Here is a 22,665-nt window from a genome sequence, read left to right as displayed (position 1 = left end):
TGGGAAGGACGGTATGGCGGGGGAAGCCATTGTAACCCATGAGTCGTACTTTGGAAATTTATATTCATTAAATAAAAGATAAAAAAAAATGCATGAAAAAAACTAAAAAAAAAAAAACTGTATGGACTAGATACTTTTATATTTATCTGCTATCAGCACCAGCTAATCATCAGAGCTCTTTTATTTGAATGCTTGAGAGCAAACACAAAGGGTGCTGAAGCAAGCAAAGTGTACAATAACTTGCATTTCATCATTCACCTGAGAACAACTGTGTTTGACACTTACAACGAGGACACAAAAAGAATAGTGGTTAAAACTGCTGGTGCCTTAAAACAAATCAAGGCAGTAGCAGTAAAATGAACTAGGGTTTACTGTATTCTTCACCATACACTTGTAGAAAGGAATAAAGAGCCAGTTACACTTAAGAAAATCCAAGATGAATCAGTAATGATTATTAATTTAATTAAATCTGAATCCTTGAAATACATCTATGTACCTTTTAATAACATGCATAGCAAGTTTGTGCTGCATCCTGAAGTGTGAGGGTTGTGTCAAGGAAAAGCATTTGTCTATTAGGCTGAGCAATATGACTTTGCCATTTATTCTAATCAAATACTGCTTGATAGGACAACTATGGTTGAGAACAATTAATTGTATATTTCAGAATAGCTAATAGAAGGGAGGCTTTTGGCCCAGCAATTAAGACACTGGTTGAGATGCCCATATCTCATCGTGGAGTACTTGAGTTTGAGTCCCAGCTCCAGTTCCCAATTCCAGCTTCCTGTTAATTCCGAACCTGGGAGACAGCAGTGATGGCTTAAGTATTCGGGTTCCTGTTATCCATGTAGAAGCCCTGTATTGAGTGCCTGGCTCCTGGCTTCCACCTGGCCCACCCCAGCCACCGCAGACATTTCAGGACTGAACCAGTGGATGGGATCTTTCTCTCTCAAATTTAGTAGAGTAGATTTTGAATGTCCCTAACACAAAGTGATTAATGTTTGAAGTTATGAATATGCCCATTATGCTGATCTTATCATTACACATTCTGTACTGAAATGTCACACTGAACCCTATAAATATGTAAAACATGTCTCAAGTTTTTTTAAATAAAAAGAAATATCCTTTGAGTTATGAACTGAACTAGCCACTGTTTTTCATGGAACACCAACTTTACTTGACAAACTGTGGTTATTCAGACTTAAGTATTGGCCAGATTTTCATTTTTTAATGAACAAAATAAATTTTTCATGATAAGGGAAATCATACTATCCATTGCCAAATGAAAATCAGAATTTTGTGAAACTTCTTTAAAGGATATATGAAGTATGGAAACTGAAACCATACAAATGAACTTTTTATACAGACATAGATGTAGATATGTATGTATCATTTAGGTCCAATTAAAAATTTATTTATTTATTTGGGAGCAAAGAAGGGAGGGAGAGTGTGCACATTATATACCTGTACTGAAATGTTACATTGAACACTGTAAATATGTAAAAATTAAATAAATCAAATAAAATTTTTAATTAAAAGAAGTATCCTGAACTTGAGAGCTCCAAATACTTGAAGATTTTTTTTGATGATGTCAGTGGTAATGTTTTAGTAAGAAATCTGATTTTGTTGATACGAAGAAATATGACATTAGGAAAAATCAGCCCAACTTAATTAAGTAATATTTTCCAAAAGAACAATACAAGATCACAACATGGGTAAAAAAAATCTATTCGAAGTGCAAGACAGAGCAACATGTTTTAATGCATCAAAATATAAAAAGTTGCGGCAGGTGTTTGATGCAGCAATTAAGATACCAGTTGTGATGTCCCCATCCCATATCAGAGTGGCTGAGTTCCCACTCTGCTCCTGATTCCAACTTCCTGGTAATGCACACCCTGTGGGGCAGCAGGCAATGACTGCTACCTGTGTCCCTGCCACCTGTGTGATGAGACCATGATTCAGTTCCCTACTCCCAGCTTCAGCCTGGTCCAACCCTGGCTGTTGCAGGCATTTGAGGAATGAACTAGCAGAAAGGGAATCTCTATTCATCTCACTCCCACTCCTCCCACTCCTCCTCCTCCTCCTACTCCCCCTCCCACCCAGGCTTGCCCAGTTAAAATTCATCCTCAGAGACTACCATCAGCATGCCACATTTACAACAAGGTCTAAGGATTCCTCTCTTCAAGGCCAATATTCTTAGACTGGCAGATGTCCAAGACCTACCTCTCTCACAAGCAGAGCATTCTGATTATGTCAAAGCAAATTTGGGGGATCTGGAGACATCTCTCTGGCACTCGTTGCATGACAGTGTCTAAAAAGCTGCTATTTATTATTCTGTCCCACAGATATTTTCTGAGCACCTCTGAGGTGCCATGTAAGTTATCCACTAAGAAAAGGAATCCTACAGAAGGCCTGTCCTCTGACGGTTGGATGGAAGAGGAACCTTGGGCAAAGCCAGATCATATAGTCAAACACCCCAGTCCAACATGCTTTATAATCATAGCAATGCTAAAGTACTCTGCAGTACATTCTTAGCAATATATCTTGCCATTGCCAGCCCAGAAGAAATCCAAGTATTTAAACTTGAAAACAAAACAAATTTGTCTTCTTTACCATTCATTTCTAAAGAAAAGTTTTTTCCACTTGATCAAAAATTCATATACTATTAATGCATATATAACTCGCATAATACCATATGATACATACCACGGAGTAATGTTTGGGGTTGGTCTGAAGGGCTGCTTGGTGTACCACATGCTTTAACAAGTAATGATCAAAACCCACACAAAACATCCACAGGAACCAAGTGTGCTTTCCTAAAATTCCCCCTGAAAATTGTTCTTAGCTCACATGGTTCTATTTATAATGATGGTTTTTATCCCTAAATGACCCACAAAATTATGTAGGTGAGCTTTGTCCAAAAGGGCAGAGCACTTTCACATTATAAATGGTTACATTTCAAATGGTCATATAAATATGCATATACTATATCCTTCATTTTGTCTCTTGGTTCACTAAACCCAAAATATTTACTGTTTGGCCCATTATAGGAAAAGGTTGCCAATCCCACTTTAACCAAAAGTGCTTAGAGACACTATAGTGTCATGGCTTTAAAGCCCATAAGCCCAGGTCTAGCCTTTACCAGCCATGTGACCTTGGAGAAGTCCTTTAACCTCTGAGCCTCAGTTTACTCACCTATAAATGAGGTTACTAAGACCTTTAGCAAATTGTTAAAATCATGTGTAAAGTACTTGATGCAGACATAGAGTGTTAGTTCCCTTCTCATTCCCATAAATTATGACCATTGAGTAAATATTCCTCCTACTGTGTATCTGCAGCTAAAGGAAGCAAGATAGGATTATTTACAGACTATACTGAAACCTGTTAGTCATACCTTGTGTCTGCATAGCATTTTCACCTCCCAAAGCACTTCCATATTTGTACAGATTCATTTGGAAGAAGCCCAATGTATTTTTTAAAAAATCATAAGTATATCATTTCTTTCTTTTTAAGGTTTATTTATTTATTTGAAAGGCAGAGTTACAGAGAAAGAGAAGGGAAGATACAGAGAGAAAGAAATCATCCATCCAAATGCAAGAGTTGGGGACCATTTAGGTCTCTCACAAGGGTGGCAGAGGTCCAAGTACTTGGGCCATCTTCTACTCTTTTCCCAGGCTATTAGCAGGGAGCTGGATCAGAAATAGAGCAGCCGAGACATGAACCATATGGAATGGCGGCTTTACTCACTACACCACAACACTGACCCCTAAGTATATAATTTCTAAGTCATAAAATTATTATAACTAACAATTCCATGAGGTCATGAGGTCCAATAAACAGGTTCTCCTGTCAACACACTTCTATTTTTTCTATATCTTTAAACAAGCACATTCAAAATGTCATCTCTTAATCTCATTCTGGATTTTAGACGTGCCTTGTTACTCTGCAGAAAATTCTTTCTATAGAAGGTTTTAAAGATTTATTTATTGTTTATTTATTTGAAAGGCAGAACAACAGAGAGAGAGGGAGAGACAAAAGAGAGAGAGAATGGGGGAGATCATCTACCTGCTGGCTCACTCCCTAAATGGCCACAATAGTCAGGGGTGGGCCAGACTAAAGCAAGCCAGGAGCCAGGAACTCCACACCATTCTCCTACATGAGTGGCAGGATCTCAAGCACTTGGGCTATCTTCCAGGCACATTAACAAGAAGCTAGATCCAAAGTGGAGCAGCTGGGACTCAAACCAGCACTCTGACTCTACATAGGATGCAGACATCACAAGCAATGGCTTAAACCTCTGTGCCGTAACACTGGCCCCAAAATTCTAACAAAAAGGGTCTGGAAAACCAAAAAAGCAACCCTGCAGTAAAGAGTAGAGGACAGAAAGAAACAAAGTCATCATTAGTTTTATATTCAAAATCCTCAATATTTGATCAGTGATTCTCAACCTTTTTTTCCTGTAACACATCTGATCCACAGGACATGCTCCTGTCAGAAAGGTGCTCTGTGGCCACTACAAACTTCAAAATGGTCTATGGCCCTTGAAAGCACTTCCTCAGTGATTGAGATGGTCCTTTAAAGAGGAATTTCCCATTTGCTGGAGAATCACTGCTTCAAATTACTTTACCCAATAGTTCTGGTGCTGTTTAGTCCCCTCAGACTACAAAAAAAGGAAGTCAGATGTAATGAGTCTTTACTCCATATAAAATGTCAGTAGATTCAGATTTTTGTTTGATTATGATTCCCTAGAAAAAAGGAGTGTGGACTTGGTTTAAATGCCCACCCTAAGACTGCATTTTATGACAACACTACCACACAAAGCCATAATTAGCAGTCCTCCTGAAGAGCAATAGACTTCCTATGTTTGCACAGACTACCATCACTCAGTAAGGTACAATGAGACCGGAATGGTGAGCATCAGGAAAAGAGACCAGACAGACACCAAGAACTTCACAAATAATGATAACCAAAAGAAGGAAATGTAAACAGAGAATCTCAAAGAGTAACCAGATTGTCACAATGCCTGGATTTTCAAAGTCACATCTACTTCCTCATAAAAAAAAAACTGTAGCAGAGGAGGACCTACGGGATCTTGACTGGGGGAAAATATAAGGGAAAGCACAGACAGAAACAAAACAAAGTTTTATGTTAGATGTTTTGAGACTCAAATACCTGTGACTGTTCATTATCAAAAGACATTTGTTGAAAAAAATTTTATTTTAACATAAAAAGAAAATATCCAGCAATTTAATTATCAATCTAAATTCTATTGATCATAAAAATTCACCTATTCATAGATTTATTAAAAATTATTTATTGGGGCCAGCGCTGTGGCTTAGTTAGTAAAGTCGATGCCTGCAGTGCCGGCATCCCTTATGGGCACTGATTCCAGTCCCAGCTTCTACACTTCCAATCCAGCTCTCTGCTATGGCCTGGGAAGGCAGTGGAACATGGCCCGAGTCCTTGGGCCCCTCACCCGTGTGGGAGACCCAGAGGAGGCTCCTGGATCCTGGCTTCAGATGGGCCTAGCTCCAGCCGTTGCTTCCATCTGCGGAGTGAACCAGCAGATAGAAAACCTCTCTCTCTCTCTCTCTCTCTCTCTCTTCCCACCCCCGCCCCCGTAACTCTGACTTTCAAATAAATAAATAAAATAAATCATTTAAAAAAAGTATTTATTGGGCTGGTGCTGTGGCATAGCAGGTAAAGCCACCGCCTGTGGTGCCAACATCCTATATGGGCACCAGTTTGAGTCCTGGCTGCTCCACTTCCAGTCCAGCTCCCTACTAATTTGCCCGGGAAAGCAGTGGAAAATGGCCCAAGTACTTGGGCCTCTGCACCCATGTGAAAGGCCTGAAAGAAGTTCCTGGCTCCTGGCTTTGGATCGGCCCATATGGCCATTGCAGCCATTTGGCAAGTGAACTAGCAGATGGAAGTTCTCTCTCTCTCTCTCTCTCTCTCTATCTATCTAGATATCTATATATATATAGATGTATCTATATATATAGATAGGCATATATCTATAGATAGATAGATAGATAGATAGATAGATATCTGCCTTTCAAATAAAAAAAAAATCCAAGTATTTATTGGGCACGTATGATGTTCTGGACACTCTTCTAGGTACCAAGAATACAATAATGACCAGTAAGCCAGTCTGTCCCTTCATGGACTTACATTCTTCTGGGAAAGAAAGACAGTAATCAAATAGCTATACAATACAATGCCAATTGTTAATAAAGGGAAGCAATGCAAGGTTAAAGGAAAAAAAGCCGAAATGCTATTTTAGCTAAAGAGGACCTACAAAGTTCCCTATTGTCTTCCAAACCTGTGTAACAACAAACCAGTCTAAGACCTAAGAATTCCTGTCTGCTGTCCTTTTTGAACTCTGAGCAAGCTTTACTTCTACAGATCCAACCATGACTTACACAAAGACTAGATTTCTATATTTAGCTCTGGCCTTTTCTCTGAATTCTAATTCTAATCAAGAGGTCTAAAACCAAACTCACCAGATAGCCTCTCTGCCCTACCCAAAGGCTATCTCCATTTTTACAGAAATCTCTTGGGGACTTACAGATTTGACTCTTTCTGCTCATTCATTTCACTATGAAATGTCCTAGTAGTTCCTTTTCCAAATGGGACCCATCCATGCCTTAAAACTCATTCTCAGCCGGTGCCGCGGCTCAATAAGCTAATCCTCCACCTAGTGGCGCTGGCACACCGGGTTCTAGTCCCGGTCAGGGCACCGGATTCTGTCCCGGTTGCCCCTCTTCCAGGCCAGCTCTCTGCTCTGGCCCGGGAGTGCAGTAGAGGATGGCCCAAGTACTTGGACCCTGCACCCCATGGGAGACCAGGATAAGTACCTGGCTCCTTCCTGCCTTTGGATCAGCGCGGTGCGCCGGCCACAGCGCGCCGGCCGTGGCGGCCATTGGAGGGTGAACCAACGGCAAAAGGAAGACCTTTCTCTCTGTCTCTCTCTCTCACTATCCACTCTGCCTGGCAAAAAAAAAAAAAAAAAAAAAAAAACACTCATTCTCACACCATCACGTTAAAGAGCAGTTAGAAGTTTGTTTAGGAAAGCCATATTCATTTTTAGGTACCCAGCTGCTCAATCACAATGGGTCCCTTTGACCACTCACGTCAAAATAATTTCCTATGATTTGTTTTCACATCTTCAAAGATCCAGCTAAAGCAAATCTATGTGTTATAGACTGAATTGTGTCTCCCTCCCCCTAAAAATCATACACTGGAGCCCTAACCCCCAGTGCTTCAGACTGTAATTATTTGAAGACAAGGCATTTAAAAAAATAATTAGGGGACTGACACAGTGGTGTGGCCAGTGAGGCCTCTGCCCGCAGTTCCAGCATCCTATATGGGTGCTGGTTCCAGTCCAGGATGCTCCACTTCCTATCCAGCTCTCTGCTGTGGACTGGAAATGCAGTGGAAGATGGCCCAAGTCCTTGGGCCCCTGCACCCATGTGGGAGATCCGGAAGAAGTTTCAAACTCCTGGCTTCAGATTGGCACAGCTCTGGCTATAACAGCTATTTGGGGAGTGGATGGAAGACCTCTTTCTCTCTCTGCCTCTGCCTCTCTGTAACTCTGCCTTTCAAATAAATAAATAAAATTTTTAAAAAAAGAAGTAATTAGGAGTGGATTTTGTGGCACAGCAGTTAAGTTGCTGCTTGGGATGCCCAATTCCCACATTGGGTTGCTATTTTAAGTCCCAGCTGCTCCCCTTCCCAACCAGATTTCTGCTAATGAATCCTGGGAGGGAGCAGAAGAAGGCTCAAGTGCTTGGGCCGATGCCACCCATTTGAGAGACAAAGATGAAGTTCAGAGCTCCTAGCTTCAGCATGGCCCAGCCTCTGACTGTTGCATTGGAAAGTGAACCAGCAGACAGCAGATTCTCTCTCTCTCTACCTTTCAAGTAGATGAAAATAAGTAGATAAATATAAATATTTTAAAAAGAAGTCATTAGGGTCTGAGACTGTGGCGCAGTAGGTTAAATCATAGCCTGCAGCACCAGCATCCCACATGGGCGCTGGTTCGACTCCCAGCTGCTCCACTTCCAATCCAGCTCCCTGCTAATGTGTCAGGGAAAACAGAAAAAGATGACTCAAGTCCCTGAGTCCCTGCACCCATTTGGGAGATCAGGAGGAAGCTCCTGGCTACTGGTTCCTGGCTTCAACATGGTCTAGACCTGGTGGTTATGGCATTTATGGAGTGAACCAGCTGATGGAAAATCAATCTCTCTCTCTCTCTCTCTCTCTCTCTCTCCTTCTCTCTCTGTAACTCCACCTTTTATTTATTGATTTATTTATTTATTTGAAAGTCAGAGTTACACAGAGAGAGAAGGAGAGGCAGAGAGAAAGAGGTCTTCCATCTGATAGTTCACTCCCCAATTGGCCACAACGGCCAGAGCTGCTCCTATTCGAAGCCAGGAGCCAAGAGCTTCTTCTGGTCTCCCATGTGGGTGCAGGGGCCAAGGACTTGGGCAATCTTCTACTGCTTTCCCAGGCTGTATCAGAGAGCTGGATCAGAAATAGAGCAGCCAGGTCTTGAACCAGTGCCCATATGGGATGCCAGCACTTCAGGCCAGGGTGTTAACCTACTGCGCCACAGCACCAGCCCCGTAAATAAATCTTTTAAAAATATTTAGAAAAAAAAGGAAAGAAATAAATTTTAAAAAATAAATCATTAAAATGAGGCTATTATGGTAAGCCCTAATACAACCTGATCAGTGTCTTTATAAGAAGAAACATCAGGGATGCACATGCACAGAGAAAAGGCCATCTGAGGACACAGTGAGAAGGTGGCCATGTACAAGTCAAGGAGACCTTAGGAGAAGCCAAACCTACCAACACCTTGAACTTGGCTACCCAGTCTCCACAACAGTGAGAAAAGGAATGTTGCCTAAGACCCAGTCTATGGTATTGTGTTATGGCAGCTCCTTGCACCTAATAATCTAGCTTTAATTAACTTCTCTAAGACTGTTTACTAACTGGACCAGTCCGAAGCTAGGAGTCCAGAGCTTCTTCCCATATGAGTGCAGGGATCATCTTCCACTGCTTTCCCAGGACCATTAGCAGGAGCTGGAACAGAAGTGGAGCAGCTGGGTCTCGAACCTGCACCTATATGCGATGCCAGTGTCACAGGGAGAGGCTTAACCTGCACCACAACACTGGCTCCTATTCAGAGTGTTTGAACAGAGTGAAAACATAACCAGAAGCAGCAGTTGTGTGTAGGTGATCAGGACACTGTACAACTGAAGTGTTGCCCATGAGAATGGAAAAGAAGGAATTGTTTAAAGAAATATTTCAGATATATAACCCATAGGCCTGGCAAGGGACTGAAAAGAAAGTGAGGAGACCTGGAGGTAACTCCCAGGCTTTGAGATTGAGAGGAGGGGAAGTACCAAGAACAGAAACAAGGAAAGCAGGGAAGGCACTGAGATCGATCTGTAGGTTTACAGTCAGTTCTCTGGGCAGCTCTTACTCCTTATCTGCAATCTGATCCAGGAAGTCTCTGTGCCCTTTTCGCCCTGTAAAACTTCAAGAAAGGTACCAACTTTAAATCACATCACACTGGGAACCCTTCTTAAATGGCTGTTTGCATTTGAAGGAAGGATTCCAAAATGAACAGCCATGAAATGTGGAGAACTGATGAAGATAAGCAAGGTATAAGGTAGACACAGAGCACGCTCTCAATATCATTCTACCTCCTGCCTGTTACAAATGCTTTGGCTGCAATTCTGGCACCGTGCTCTAGTTTTTGTTTTTTTGTTGTTGTTGTTGTTTGTTCGTTTGTTTGTTTTTAAATTAGAGCCGCTTAAGAATCCCTTTCTTATCTTAATGATGGATGCTGCTCAACACCACTGGTAAACAAACCAAATTATTTTCTTAGTTTTTTTTTTTTTATAATAAAAGATAGGAAACATGACTGCACAAGGGTAGGGCAGGGAAGGTCCATGACACAGCAACCTCTGCCATCTTGCAGAGAGGCCAAGTTCACCCATCATAGTGTTGGAGATGCTGAGGGTAATTTGGGCATCCTTGCCCAGTGATCACTATGAGTTTACTCTAACGCTGGCCGTCCACCTCTTTTGCCTTTAGAAGAGACACAAAATAGAAAGCACTAGTCTTCATAATAGTTTTCCACAGCTATTATGATTAGAAAATAATTCAACCAACATTCATAGAATGCCCATGTCCTACCCTAAAAAGGTGAGAGAATAAGTATGGAGGAAAGAAGGGCAAAAACAGAACTCACACAGCTTCTATCCTCCAGGTGTTCTCGAGCCATCTTCATTCGCAGGGCCTTATCCCAAATCTAGGGATCGCTTCTGTAGTGTAGGCTTTGTAAATCCCTGGCAAGCCTCCTAAGGTGGAATTCCACAGCAAGTAGTCCAAATTTTCAAATGGATCCGAACAATATGGCATCTAAGTGCATTACCTCAATAATTCTCATAGGAAGTATTCCCCAACATGCACTTTTTTACAAGTGTGTGCCCTGTGGCTTGCAGACACACAAGGGTGAGTTGGTAGGAGTGGCTGTTTTAATAGTTGTTGGTGCTGAATCACTCAGCAGATTATTAACTCTGAAGTTCCTATCACTTTCTGTTAACCTCATGGTATACACACTTAATCACTGCACTCCACCAAACACTGCACAAAATGAGTTAAAAGAAATGTCATGGTGCAGCAAATGTGAAAAATGGTATGACAGTTAAAATTAAACATAGAATTACCATATGATCCAACAATTCCACTTCCGGGTATTTATCTAATAGTATTAAAACAGGGACTTCGAACAGATACTTGTAACTCCTGTGCTCACAGGATAACCACGAGAACCAAAAGTTAACTCAAGTGTCCTGAACAGATTCAACCTTTAAAAACAAGGAAATTCTGACATATGCTGTAACATGAATCTTGAAAATATGCTAAATGAAATAAGCTAGTTACAAAGGTCAAATATTGTATGATTCAACTTATATGAAGCACCTAAAGTCATTAAATACATAGAAACAAAAAGTAGAATGATGGCTCCCAAGGATTGGGGGAGGGAGGAATGGGGAGTCATTGTTTAATGGATATGGAGTTTTAGGTTGGGAAGGTGAAACACTTCTGCAGATGGAGGTGCTGATGGTTGTAGAGTACTATGAACGTACTTAATGCTACTCAACTACACACTTAGAAATAGTAAAGATGGTAAATTTTGCATGTATATTTCACAACTTTTTAAATATGTTTAAGACATTTAAGATATGACAGAAGAAAAGTTTCCTGAAATAAAGAAATATGAAAAAAAGAAATCATTCCTTCCCTGGAAGGTAATACTTTTTAAATCCTTGACAATGATATAGACACAAACTGAGACAAAGACAACAGACCAGAGGAAAAAGTCTTTTGACCTCACTTGGGTAAGTGCTGGTAGAGCATTTACAGAGATGTTTCTTGACTTTCTTTCACGATAGCATCCCTGAGGAACATTTTTAGACAGTTTTTTTCTAATCATCCCCTCATGAAAGTTTAATATCACAGACATACTCCTTATCTGTTTATGTACCATGGCCTTTTGAAGAGCCACAAACCATTGCAATTGTGGGGAGCAACCCGGACTAGACTGAGTTACTGGAATTAAGACTTATTCTATGCATCTGCTCTCCCACAATATGGCGCTGGGAGAGAAGAAAACAGCTTCTACACAGGTGCCTCCAGTTCAGCCAATAAACTGTAGGACTCGCTCCTGATTGGAGGAGAGCAGCGTACTCGGCGTGTGGGCAGCCGAGTTGGGATTGGCGGAGGAGGACTATAAAGGAGGAGAGAGACGGCATGCACCAGGAACATCTAAGGGGAACACCTGTGCAGCCCCCGAGAAAGCCGGCCGGCGGTGTGCCGCTCCCCCGCGGAAGTGGGGAATGTGGCAGGGGGAACCGCCCTTCCACGGAGGTGGAAGGGTCGGTAGCCAACCCGGGAAGAACCAGCAGCAAACCCGGGAAGGGCCGAGCAGACAAAAGAACAGCGCAGGGTCCTGTGTCGTTCCTCCACGAAGAGGGGGAGCAACATAATGGTGCCGTGACTCGGATAGGAAGCCTAGGCAGGGTTTAGTGTTGCTCCTCCACGAAGAGGGGGAGCGACATAATGGTGCCGTGACTCGGATATGAAGCCTAGGCAGGGTTTGGTGTCGTTCCTCCACGAAGAGGGGGAGCAACATAATGGTGCCGTGACTCGGATAGGAAACCTAGGACGGATAGGAAACCTAGGAGGGAAGAAACGGGAAGAAGTGGGAAAATACCGGAGAGAGAGACTAGCAAAGAGCCTAGGTGCCGGAAGAAGCTATTGAAAGCCTAGGCATAGACTCGGATATGGACTGTGGGAAAGAAGTTAGGATTTAAAGTGAAAGCAAGAAGAAACTTAGACTTAGATACGGACTGCAGGTTGAAAGTGAAAGTGAAACCTATAAGAAACTTAGACTTGGATACGGACTGTGGGGAGAAGCCAGGAGAAATGAGAGGAATATTGTTGGAAGAAAACTTAAGGAAACATACCAGGTAGAGAAAAATGTTAGGGAGGATGAAGCCGCGAGTGCAGGCTGAGGCGAAGACTTAAGCCACCTTGGAATTCTTCAAGTCACCCCGGGGAGCAAGAGGCGAAGATCTGGAACCAGAAGCAGAGACGTGGGCCGCCAGGTTGGAATTCGCCAGGTTAGTCCGGGGAACTTGGACTGAATGCCGGTGGTGGTGGAAACATTCGCGGAAGCCGCCGCGTGCAGAGAGAGCATGGGGCGTGAATAGATAGGGAACGCGGGGCTGGCGCGAGGCCGTGGTGCGGGCGTGAAGTGCGTGGAGACCGCGGAGCGTGCGCGCAGAGCCGGGAACCCGCCGGCGGGGCGAGGCGCCGGGAAGCCGCGCAGAGCCGTGAAGCTGACGCGGGGCGAGGTGCCGAGAAGCAGCCTCGGGGCGAGCGCCACCGGGAAGCCGCAGGGATAAGAGAAACAGAAGTTTAGAAGTAAAATGAGAGAAATAGGAATGTTGGCAGACAGAAGTAAAATGGGAGAAATAGGAATGCCCGGAGATAGAGAAGTAGAGAAATAGAAAGGCCTCCCCACAACACTGCAATGTGAGAGCTTGGATTCGGTCTGCCTGATTAAGTGAGGCGATGAGCACCTGCGGGCGGCTAGCAGCTTATGCGCCAGAGGTCACCAAAGACAGGCACGTTATTAACATCAGTAGTCTCCCCCACAATACTGCAATTAGAAGGCTTGGATTCGGTCTGCCTGATTAAGGCGGTAAGCACCAGCAGGCAGCTCGACCAGAGTATGAGCTGCAGGTCACCGAAGATAGGCACGAACCAACACTAATAAGTCTCCCCCACAATACGGCAATGAGAAGGCTTGGATTCGGTTTGCCTGATTGTTAGGGCTTGTAAGCCCCTGCAGGCAGAGCAGAGCATGCGCTGCAGGGCACCGAACACAGGCACGCATCAGCGCCTAAAAACCTCCTCACAACATGGCGAAGAGAGGACCCGGATTCGGTTTGCCTGATTGATAGGACTTGTAAGAACCTGTGGCAACTCTAGCAAGTAGAGCAGAGTGTGTGCCGCGGGACACCGAAGACAGGTGCGTATCAACGCCAAAAAATAAAAAGAAAGGGGGATCTGTGGGGAGCAACCCGGACTAGACTGAGTTACTGGAATTAAGACTTATTCTATGCATCTGCTCTCCCACAATATGGCGCTGGGAGAGAAGAAAACAGCTTCTACACAGGTGCCTCCAGTTCAGCCAATAAACTGTAGGACTCTCTCCTGATTGGAGGAGAGCAGCGTACTCGGCGTGTGGGCAGCCGAGTTGGGATTGGCGGAGGAGGACTATAAAGGAGGAGAGAGACGGCATGCACCAGGAACATCTAAGGGGAACATCTGAAGGAACACCTGTGCAGCCCCCGAGAGAGCCAGCCGGCGGTGTGCTGCTCCCCCGCGGAAGTGGGGAATGTGGCCAGGGGGAACTGCCCTTCCACGGAGGTGGAAGGGATAGTAGCCAACCCGGGAAGAACCAGCAGCAAACCCGGGGAGGGCCGAGCAGACGAAAGAACAGCGCAGGGTCCTGTGTCGTTCCTCCACGAAGACGGGGAGCGACATAATGGTGCCGTGACTCGGATATGAAGCCTAGGCAGGGTTCTATGTCGTTCCTCCACGAAGACGGGGAGCGACAGCAATGTTTAAGATTTTTCCCCAAAGATTCCATTTTTGTCCTCTTAGTGATAATAACAACCTGTTTGACAGTACATGAGCTAATGTATTTGCCATTTAACAGAATGGTTGCTCTCACAAAAAGAAAATTTGAAGCAATCAGAAACTGAAGATATACATACACTGTTCAATACTGGAATGCAACTAAAAACCCTATAACAATATTAAAAGAAATTCATTTTTAATATCTCCAAATATCTGGAAGTTGGCATTGTATAACATCTAGGTGATTAATTAAATTCTGATGTTTAATACACTTGTCATTAGGGAATGTAGAATTAATTTAATTTAATATGGCAATTTTTTTAAATTTTATTTATTTATTTATTGGAAAGACAGAGCTACAGAGAGGAAGAGGCAGAGAGATAAAAAGGTCTTCCATTTGCTGGTTCACTCCCCAAATGGCCACAACAGCCAGAGCTGCACCTGTCTGAAGCCAGGAGCAGAAGCCAGGAGCCTCTTCCGGGTCTCCCACACCAGTGCAAGGACCCAAGTACTTGGGCTATCCTCCACTGCTTTCCCAGGCCATAGCAGGGAGCTGGATCGAAAGTGCAGCAGCTGGGACTGAAACCAGCATCCATATGGGATGCGGGCACTGCAGGCGGCAGCCTGGCCTACTACACCACAGCGCCGACCTCAGGAATTTATTTTTACACAAAATAAAATCACATATGCCAGGGCTGGCACTGTGGCATAGTAGACTAAGCCTCTGCCTTAGTCTACTGCATCAGCATCCCATATGGGTGCTGGTTCAAGACCCAGCTGTTCTACTTCCTATCCAGCTCTCTGCTGTGGCCTGGGAAAGCAGTGGAGGATGGCCCAAGTCCTTGGGCCCCTGCACCAGTGTGGGAGACCTGGAGGAGGCTCCTGGCACCTGGCTTCAGATCGGCTCAGCTCTGGCCATTACAGCCATTGGGAGTGGACCAGAAGATGGAAGACTTTTCTCTGTCTCTCTCCTCTGTAACTTTATCTCTCAAATAAATAAATAAATAAATCTTTTTTTAAAAAATGACAATTGCCTATTTTATAGAAAAATCCCTTAATGTTTCTTATTGACTGAAACTTAAGATGCCTTGTAATTTTTCTATTCAAAAGATGCATCTTAAGCTAGTAACATCAGTATAACCTGGAAACTTGTTAAAAAGGCAGAATCACAGCTCCACCCAGATCTGCTGAAACAGATCTGTACTCAACACAATCTTTAGGTGATTCTTAAGTACAGAAACAGAGAAGCACTGTGGTAAAAGACAAATCTTAAATTTCTTTCTTAACTCATCAGAGAATTTTATTTTTAGCCAACCAAGTAGATTTATACTATCACTCATGTGATACCTTTGAGCTTATAGGAAATGCAAACTAGGAACCAATTCGGTAAGATTTTTTTTAAATCACCAGAGATGCAAATTTCTATCCTCTGGATGACCTCTGAAAGAAGTTACTTCAAGGGGTTCGTTGATTCATTCTGCAATAGCAGGGATGGCAGCGGACAGGTGAGTGGGTCTGTCAGGTGCCTGAGACTCCCTCTTCAGAAGTAGCAGCAGTGGGCCCCTCTGCAGAGGAATGTTCCTCCAGCATTTAGCTTTCCAGTATGTAAGGAAACATCCTGAGAGGAGCAAGGCAAACAGGTAGCAGGAAACCTCCCTGTCTTTTATAATCCTTGCTGTTACATCCAAAAGTGGCTAATAAGTAAGAGGATGTCTCTCTCCAAAACATTCACCCAGCCATCACCATAGATTCCACTCTTCAAATTCTAAAGCATTTTCCTGGGGTCGTCTTAAAATATGAAGAATTAGGAGCCAGCATTGTGACTTAGTGGATAAAGTGCAAGCCTGCAATGCTGGCATCCCATATGAGCACTTGTTCAAGTCCCAACTGCTCTACTTCCAATCCAGCTACCTGCTAATGCACCTCGGAGAGCAGCAGAGGAGGGCCCAAGTCCTTGGGCTCCTGCACCCACATGGGAGACTCGGAAGAAGCTCCTGGATCCTAATTTCAGTCTGGCCCAGCCCTGGCCATTGTGGGCATTTGGGGAGTGAACCAGTAGATGGAAGATCTACCCCTGTCTCTGTCTCTCCTTCTCTGTAACTCTGCTTTCAAATAAATAAAAGAAATCTTAAAAAAAAAAAAAAAGAAAGAAAAAGAAAAAAAAAAAAGAAGGGCTATGGTGGTTACCAACTAAAAGCTGGATCAATCAAGTCTGAGCATGGAGTAGGTGGTAGCCAAGCATAAGCTGGAGCAGAGGGAGGAGCCTAGGAAATTCAGAGTTCTGGAGAGAAGTTGACTCTCACCCCACTAAGACTGTGCTAGTATCACACGGTGGCAAATCCAGAGTCTGCTACTGAACTCCCCAGGGGACCCTCAGCCAACTTCTCTATCCTTAATCTCAACTATACAATAAGGCTAATTACACCTACCTCAAATGCTATGATGAGGACTAAATGAGATCTTCCTGGTCAACTCCGGAAACAAGTGTCTAGTAAATGTTAATTCAAAATCCACTAACTCCCCCAGGAACAGTAAAATATTTTCACTCACTGAGTTTGGAAGGAAAGTGTTTTATCTCACTGACAGCCGCAAGTTTAAGGAGCAGGAAGTGCTTTCATCAGAAACCACACAGGCGGGCTTAATGAAGCTCTTCACCAAAACTGTGAGGGGACCGGAGGCTCTTGGTGCCTCTCACAGATTACATAACCCTGAAACTGACAGTCAGCAGCCGGCTGAATTCCCCTCTTAGATGTGTTCACGTGTCCTCCTCCTTTGGAAAATGGTGGAAATTCAACAAATGTGTTTAAAAACAAACTGAGCAACCAAAAAATCTTAGTTCACCAGAAACTGTAACAACATGCTAATAAGTAAAGCTCCTAGTAGTTTTGAGGCAACTTTAAAAATTGGTTAAAAAAGGCCATACTGAGTTAAACCGCTGCCTCTGATGCCGGCATCCCCTGTGGGCACCAGTTCAAGTCTGGATCCGTTTGAACATGGTCACTCCACCTTCTATCTAGCTGCCTTGCTAATGTGCCTGAGAAGGCAGCAGAGGAGGGCCCAAGTGCTCATGGGCACTTGAGACCCAGATGAAGAGAGACCCAGAGGAAGCTCCTGGCTCCGGGATTTGGCCCAGCACAGCCCTGGCCCTTTATGGCCATCTGGGGAGTGAACCAGCGGATAGAAGATCCCTCCCTCTTTCTGTCTCTCCCTCTCTCTGTAACTCTGCCTTTAAATAAATGAATAACTCTTTTTTTAAAAAATTGGTTAAGAAACACAAGAATCTTAGAAAACATCCCACTCCCCACTTTGACTCTGTAAGGCCAGTTAACACCTGGATCCCACTTGATTAAGATATGTGCCCTTCTCACTCTGGGGAGTTGAGCATAAGGCCAAAAAAGGTGAAATTCAGCCTGGACTCTCCTGCTCTTCCTGTTAACCTGGGGGCAGGGAGATTAAGAGGCCACCAGTTAGGAGCCAAAGAGAAAACGATTTTCCAGGAGCAGTTCACTCGCCTCAGAACAATTGGAAAATCCTGCCCCTCAGTAATGTTCTCCAGGATTCATCCCAGACCGACAGCGCTGGTACCTCAAATGCGCAGCAAGATGGCGAGGTGTGTGGTGGATCAGACACTGTGTTCTGAAGCCAAGACAAAATAATAATAATAATAAAAAGATTCCAGGGCTATTTTCATTTTTGGGAGATCTGCGTGGTCGGTCCACTTTCCTATCAGAGAGTACTGAGAGTGGTGAGTAAGCCTGGGAGATTTCTCTCCTTTTACTGTCTAAACACCCTACTGTCCAGGAGAGGCAAAGTCACCTCTCCTAGCCAGATAACATTTCTCTAGACACCATTTTAATTGATGGGAATATACATGAGCAAATGCTTAACATTTACATACTAAATATCATCCTCCTAAGGACAACTGCCTCAGTCACAATAGCCAGGTGGAGAGAAACTAACGCACAGAAATGTGCTTTCCTTCCAACAAAACCCATTCAAACACTTGACACAGACTGTCATCCATCCAGGGGTCCACCCCCGTCATCTGACTGCAGGCTTTCTTCATTCATTCATAAAAAGGTCATTCATAGATTTTAGTTTTGTAGAAGCAACAGAATGAATTAATGAGGGAGGGCATGCCATAAAATACCTGACATATATTTTTCCATAAACATACAGTTTCATGCTTACTCTTGGTGGGGAAGTACACCTCTAAACCCACACATCAAACCCCGAGAGATCTCTGCTTTGTGGGAATCACAGTTCCACATCACTGACTAAAGATAAATTGTCACCTGTGCTACTCATCTCCACCAATATCCAAGTCTTCCCTGAGCCTTCAGGGTAGGCACCATTCATGCTACCACTAACCTACCAACACATCCCGGATGGTCTTTCCCCAGAAAAACTGCCCCTCAATATTTCACTCCAAAATATGACTATTCAGGCATCAGAAAGTGACTCCAAAGGAAAAAAAAAATCTGAACTGGGAAAAGGGGGAAGGAGGTGTATAGGAGTATTCAGCATTTAGATACTTTTTCATTCCTAAATATAAAATCATAAAAATATACCTTTGTGAGTGAAGAGTCAAGTCATACAAATGCGTAAAAGTGAATCAACTGTCTCCAGCAGTAGCCAGCGATAATGAGCCAAGTACGGGAGAGCCTGAGGATGATCAGTTTCCTTTTGAGGTTACATGCTACACAGCAGCTATGCAGCCTTTTGCTCTAAGCACTCGCCGACCGACCTCGTGGCAGGAGGAGGCCAGCCCCTGGCCCTGGCTCCCTTTATAGGGTTCTCCGCTGAGGCGCGGGGCGGGGGCGGGGAGCGAAGAACCTGCTTTGTGAAACACAGAACCCGCTCATCCTCGCTCGGAGGAGGTGCGTGGGCACTACGCAGGCCCGGGGGGCGGCGGGGACGAGATTCGTGGATTTTTTTTCTGCACATTGGAAATTCCCAGGCCGAAAAGGTACCGACCCGAGTCCCGGACATTCCCCATGACGGCCGGCTCCAAGACCTGGACTGGAACCGCGAGGAGGAATCAGAGACAGCATCTAGAAACTAAACTTTTTTCTTCAGGGCGCCTTTTTAAAAACGTCCCCGTGAACACTGCCGCATTACCCAGCTCTTCTTACTTCTTTTTCCTGTGATAGCCGCTGAACGTGGGGATGGATTGGGGCGCGGATCGGAGGAGCTGGTGTTTAGTTTTGACGACGCGGATTTGGAACCTAGCTATCATGTGTTTTCATTGACAAAACACTGGGTAAAGAATCTGCCACGCAAAGCGGTGGCCCTGTAACATGAACCTCAGTTTATTTTTCATGGGCGGTGGGATGGAGTGGGGGTGGATTTAAACAGCAAATGAGCCCTTGCACAACCCTGAAAAGATTTCTCCTGGACAGGCAGTTTCACTGTCACTTCTTTTCCTTTTGGGACATTTGCTACTGTAATCCTTGAACTGCTTCCTTTTTTATAAAATTCGTCTTTCCCAGGCAGTGTTACAACCCAGTTTTGTAATTACACAGGAAATGACGGATGTCTGGCTCTCCAGGAGCAATGGGCATCCAGAGCTACTCATCAGGTCCTTAAACCTCAGACGCCTGACTTCCTCTAACAGAACATTTTAAAAAGGACATTACATACATACAATACACACACGCAGTTCACGCATTTTTTATAAAGTTAAAATCTAAGTGCATGCCCAAGAGACAGGTTAGACTGAAGAGGTATATCTTGTGCTCTCCTAGCTTCTGAGTACAGTGAACTTCTGCCTTCACCAATGCTTGTATCTTCCCCACCTCCAATGCCACAGGATTCCCAGGAGTCCCTAGCACTCAGGGACTGTGGTCTCACTTTCAAAGAGAAAAATAGCAACATGAAATCTTATTTACTTAGTGCACACTGAGTAGAGTGAAGACTTTGTTGTAGACATAAATCCTGGGATATACTCCAGATCAGAATTTCTGGCATTAGTAATTAACTAATATTAAGAAGCTGGATCGGGGCCGGCAGCAGTGGCATAGTGGGTAAAGCCTTCACCTGCAGTGCCGGCATCCCATATAGGTGCCGATTCTAGTCCCAGCCGCTCCATTTCCAATCCAGCTCTCTGCTGTGGCCTGGGAGGGCAGAGGAGGATGGCCCAAGTCCTTGGGCCCCTGCACCCACATGAGAGACTCAGAGGAAGCTCCTGGCTCCTGGCTCTGGATCGGCGCAGCTCCAGCTGTAGCGGCCATCTGGGGAGTGAACCAGCAGATGGAAGACCTCTCTCTCTGTCTCTCTCTGCTTCTCCTTCTCTGTGTAATGCTTTCAAGTAAATAAATAAATCTTTAAAAAAAAAAAAAAAAAAAAAGCTGGATTGACCCAGAATCCACAAAGATAAAGCTGAGCAGCTTTAGCAGGCAAAGGGCTGAGGCAGCTTATTACTGTTGTTCCCTTGGGTGTTTAACAAAATGTGTTTCCATTTCCTTTAACAGGGTCCAAAAACAGACTCATTTCTGGCATTTAACACATGACTGTGTATAGGCTTACCATATTTATTCTTGCCAAGTACCCCAATTTATCAATATGAAAGTTACTCCCTGACGCCAGGAATTGTCAGTCAAGTAGTACTTAATAAAATTATGATGGGGCCAGCGCCGTGGCATAGCGGATAAAGCCTGGGCCCCTGCACCCACATGGGAGACCCAGAAGAAGCTCCTCATTCCTGGCTTCAGTCAGTGCAGCTCTGGCTGTTGCAGCCAATTGGGGAGTGAACCAGCGGATGGAAGACCTCTCTCTCTCTCTCTCTCTGCCTCTCCCTCTCTCTCTGTGTAACTGACTTCCAAATAAATAAATCTTAAAAAAAAATAAGTAAATAAAACTATGATTATTCAGAATGATAAAATGGATACTGGAACATCAAAGGACTATTTGGTATTTACGAAAGAGAGATGACATTTAATAGAATAACTTCTCTAAAACATAATTTGCATATAAAGGTCTTATTACAGATTCTCACTTTCACAAAGCACCAAGCAATCACTTGAGTTCTGGGATATGAGATTCACTTAAAGTAATAGTGTCACAACCCAAATGCCCATCAACAGTAGACTGGATAAAGAAATTATGGGACATGTACTCTATAGAATACTATACAGCAGTCAAAAACAACGAAATCCAGTCATTTGCAACAAGATACAGGAATCTGGAAAACATTATGCTGAGTGAATTAAGCCAGTCCCAAAGGGACAAATATCATATGTTCTCCCTGATCGGTGACAACTGAGCACCAAAGGGGAAACCTGTTGAAGTGAAATGGACACTATGAGAAACAGTGACTTGATCAGCTCTTGTCCTGACTGTTTATGTACAATGTAATACTTTATCCCTTTTAGTATTTTCTCTTTGTTTTGTTCTAGTACTATTGGTTGAACTCTGTGATTAACACACAATTATCCTTAGGTGTTTAAATTTTAACTGAAAAGTGATCCCTGTTAAATATAAGAGTGGGAATAAGTGAGGGAGGAGATGTACAATTTGGGACATGCTCAATCGGACTTGCCCCAAAAGGTGGAGTTAGAATCATGCCAGGGGATCCCAATACAATCCCATCAAGGTGGCATGTACCAATGCCATCTCACTAGTCCAAGTGATCAATTTCAGTTCACAATTGATCACACTGATAGGTCTAAGAGTCAAAGGGATCACACAAACAAGACTAGTGTCTGCTAATACTAGCTGATAGAATCAAAAAGGGAGAGAACAATCCAACATGGGAAGCGGGATACACAGCAGACTCATAGAATGGCAGATGTCCTAAGCAGCACTCTGGCCTCAGAATCAGCCCTTAAGGCATTCAGATCTGGCTGAAGAGCCCATGAGAGTATTTTAGGCATGGAAAGCCAAGACACTCTGGCAAAACAAACAAACAAACAAACAAACACCTAAATGGAAGATCTCTGCAAGTGAGATCCCAGTGGAAAGAAAGGGGCCATCAAAGAAGGAGGTACCTTTCTCTGAAGGGAGGAGAGAACTTCCACTTTGACTATGACCCTGTCGGAATAAGATCGAAGTCAACGAACTCAAAAGGCTTCCATAGCCTTGGCAACTCGTGACTAGAGCCTAGGGAGATTACTGACACCATAAACAAGAGTGTCAAATTGTTAAGTCAACAACAGGAGTCACTGTGTACTTACTTCTCATGTGGGATCTGTCCTTAGTGTGTTGTCCAAAGTGAAGTAATGCTATAACTAGTACTCAAACAGTATTTTACACTTTGTGTTTCTGTGTGGGTGCAAATTGATGAAATCTTTACTTAATATATACTAAATTGATCCTCTGTATATAAGGATAATTGAAAATGAATCTTGATGTAAATGGAATGGGAGAGGGAGAAGGAGATGGGAGGGGTGTGAGTGGGAGGGAAGTTATGGGGGGGAAAGCCATTGTAATCCATAA

General features: G+C 43.7%; 1 protein-coding gene across 1 annotated transcript in view; it reads right to left on the bottom strand.

Moving 5' to 3' along the window:
- The window catches only part of NFKBIZ (NFKB inhibitor zeta), a 35,712-nt gene extending 16,674 nt beyond the window's left edge, over window positions 1-19,038 (bottom strand). The window contains exon 1 of the mRNA XM_070071697.2: window positions 18,801-19,038. The gene's annotated coding sequence lies outside the window, so the exon portion shown is untranslated. The remainder of the gene's footprint in view (window positions 1-18,800) is intronic.
- Window positions 19,039-22,665: the final 3,627 nt, after the last annotated feature.

The sequence above is a fragment of the Oryctolagus cuniculus genome, chromosome 4 (genome assembly GCF_051225735.1).
Source record: "Oryctolagus cuniculus isolate XC-2025 breed Fujian yellow rabbit chromosome 4, ASM5122573v1, whole genome shotgun sequence".
Taxonomy (NCBI): Eukaryota; Metazoa; Chordata; class Mammalia; order Lagomorpha; family Leporidae; genus Oryctolagus; species Oryctolagus cuniculus.
The sequence above is the reverse complement of the archived record's forward strand: the minus strand, read 5'-3'. Positions and strand labels throughout refer to the sequence as shown.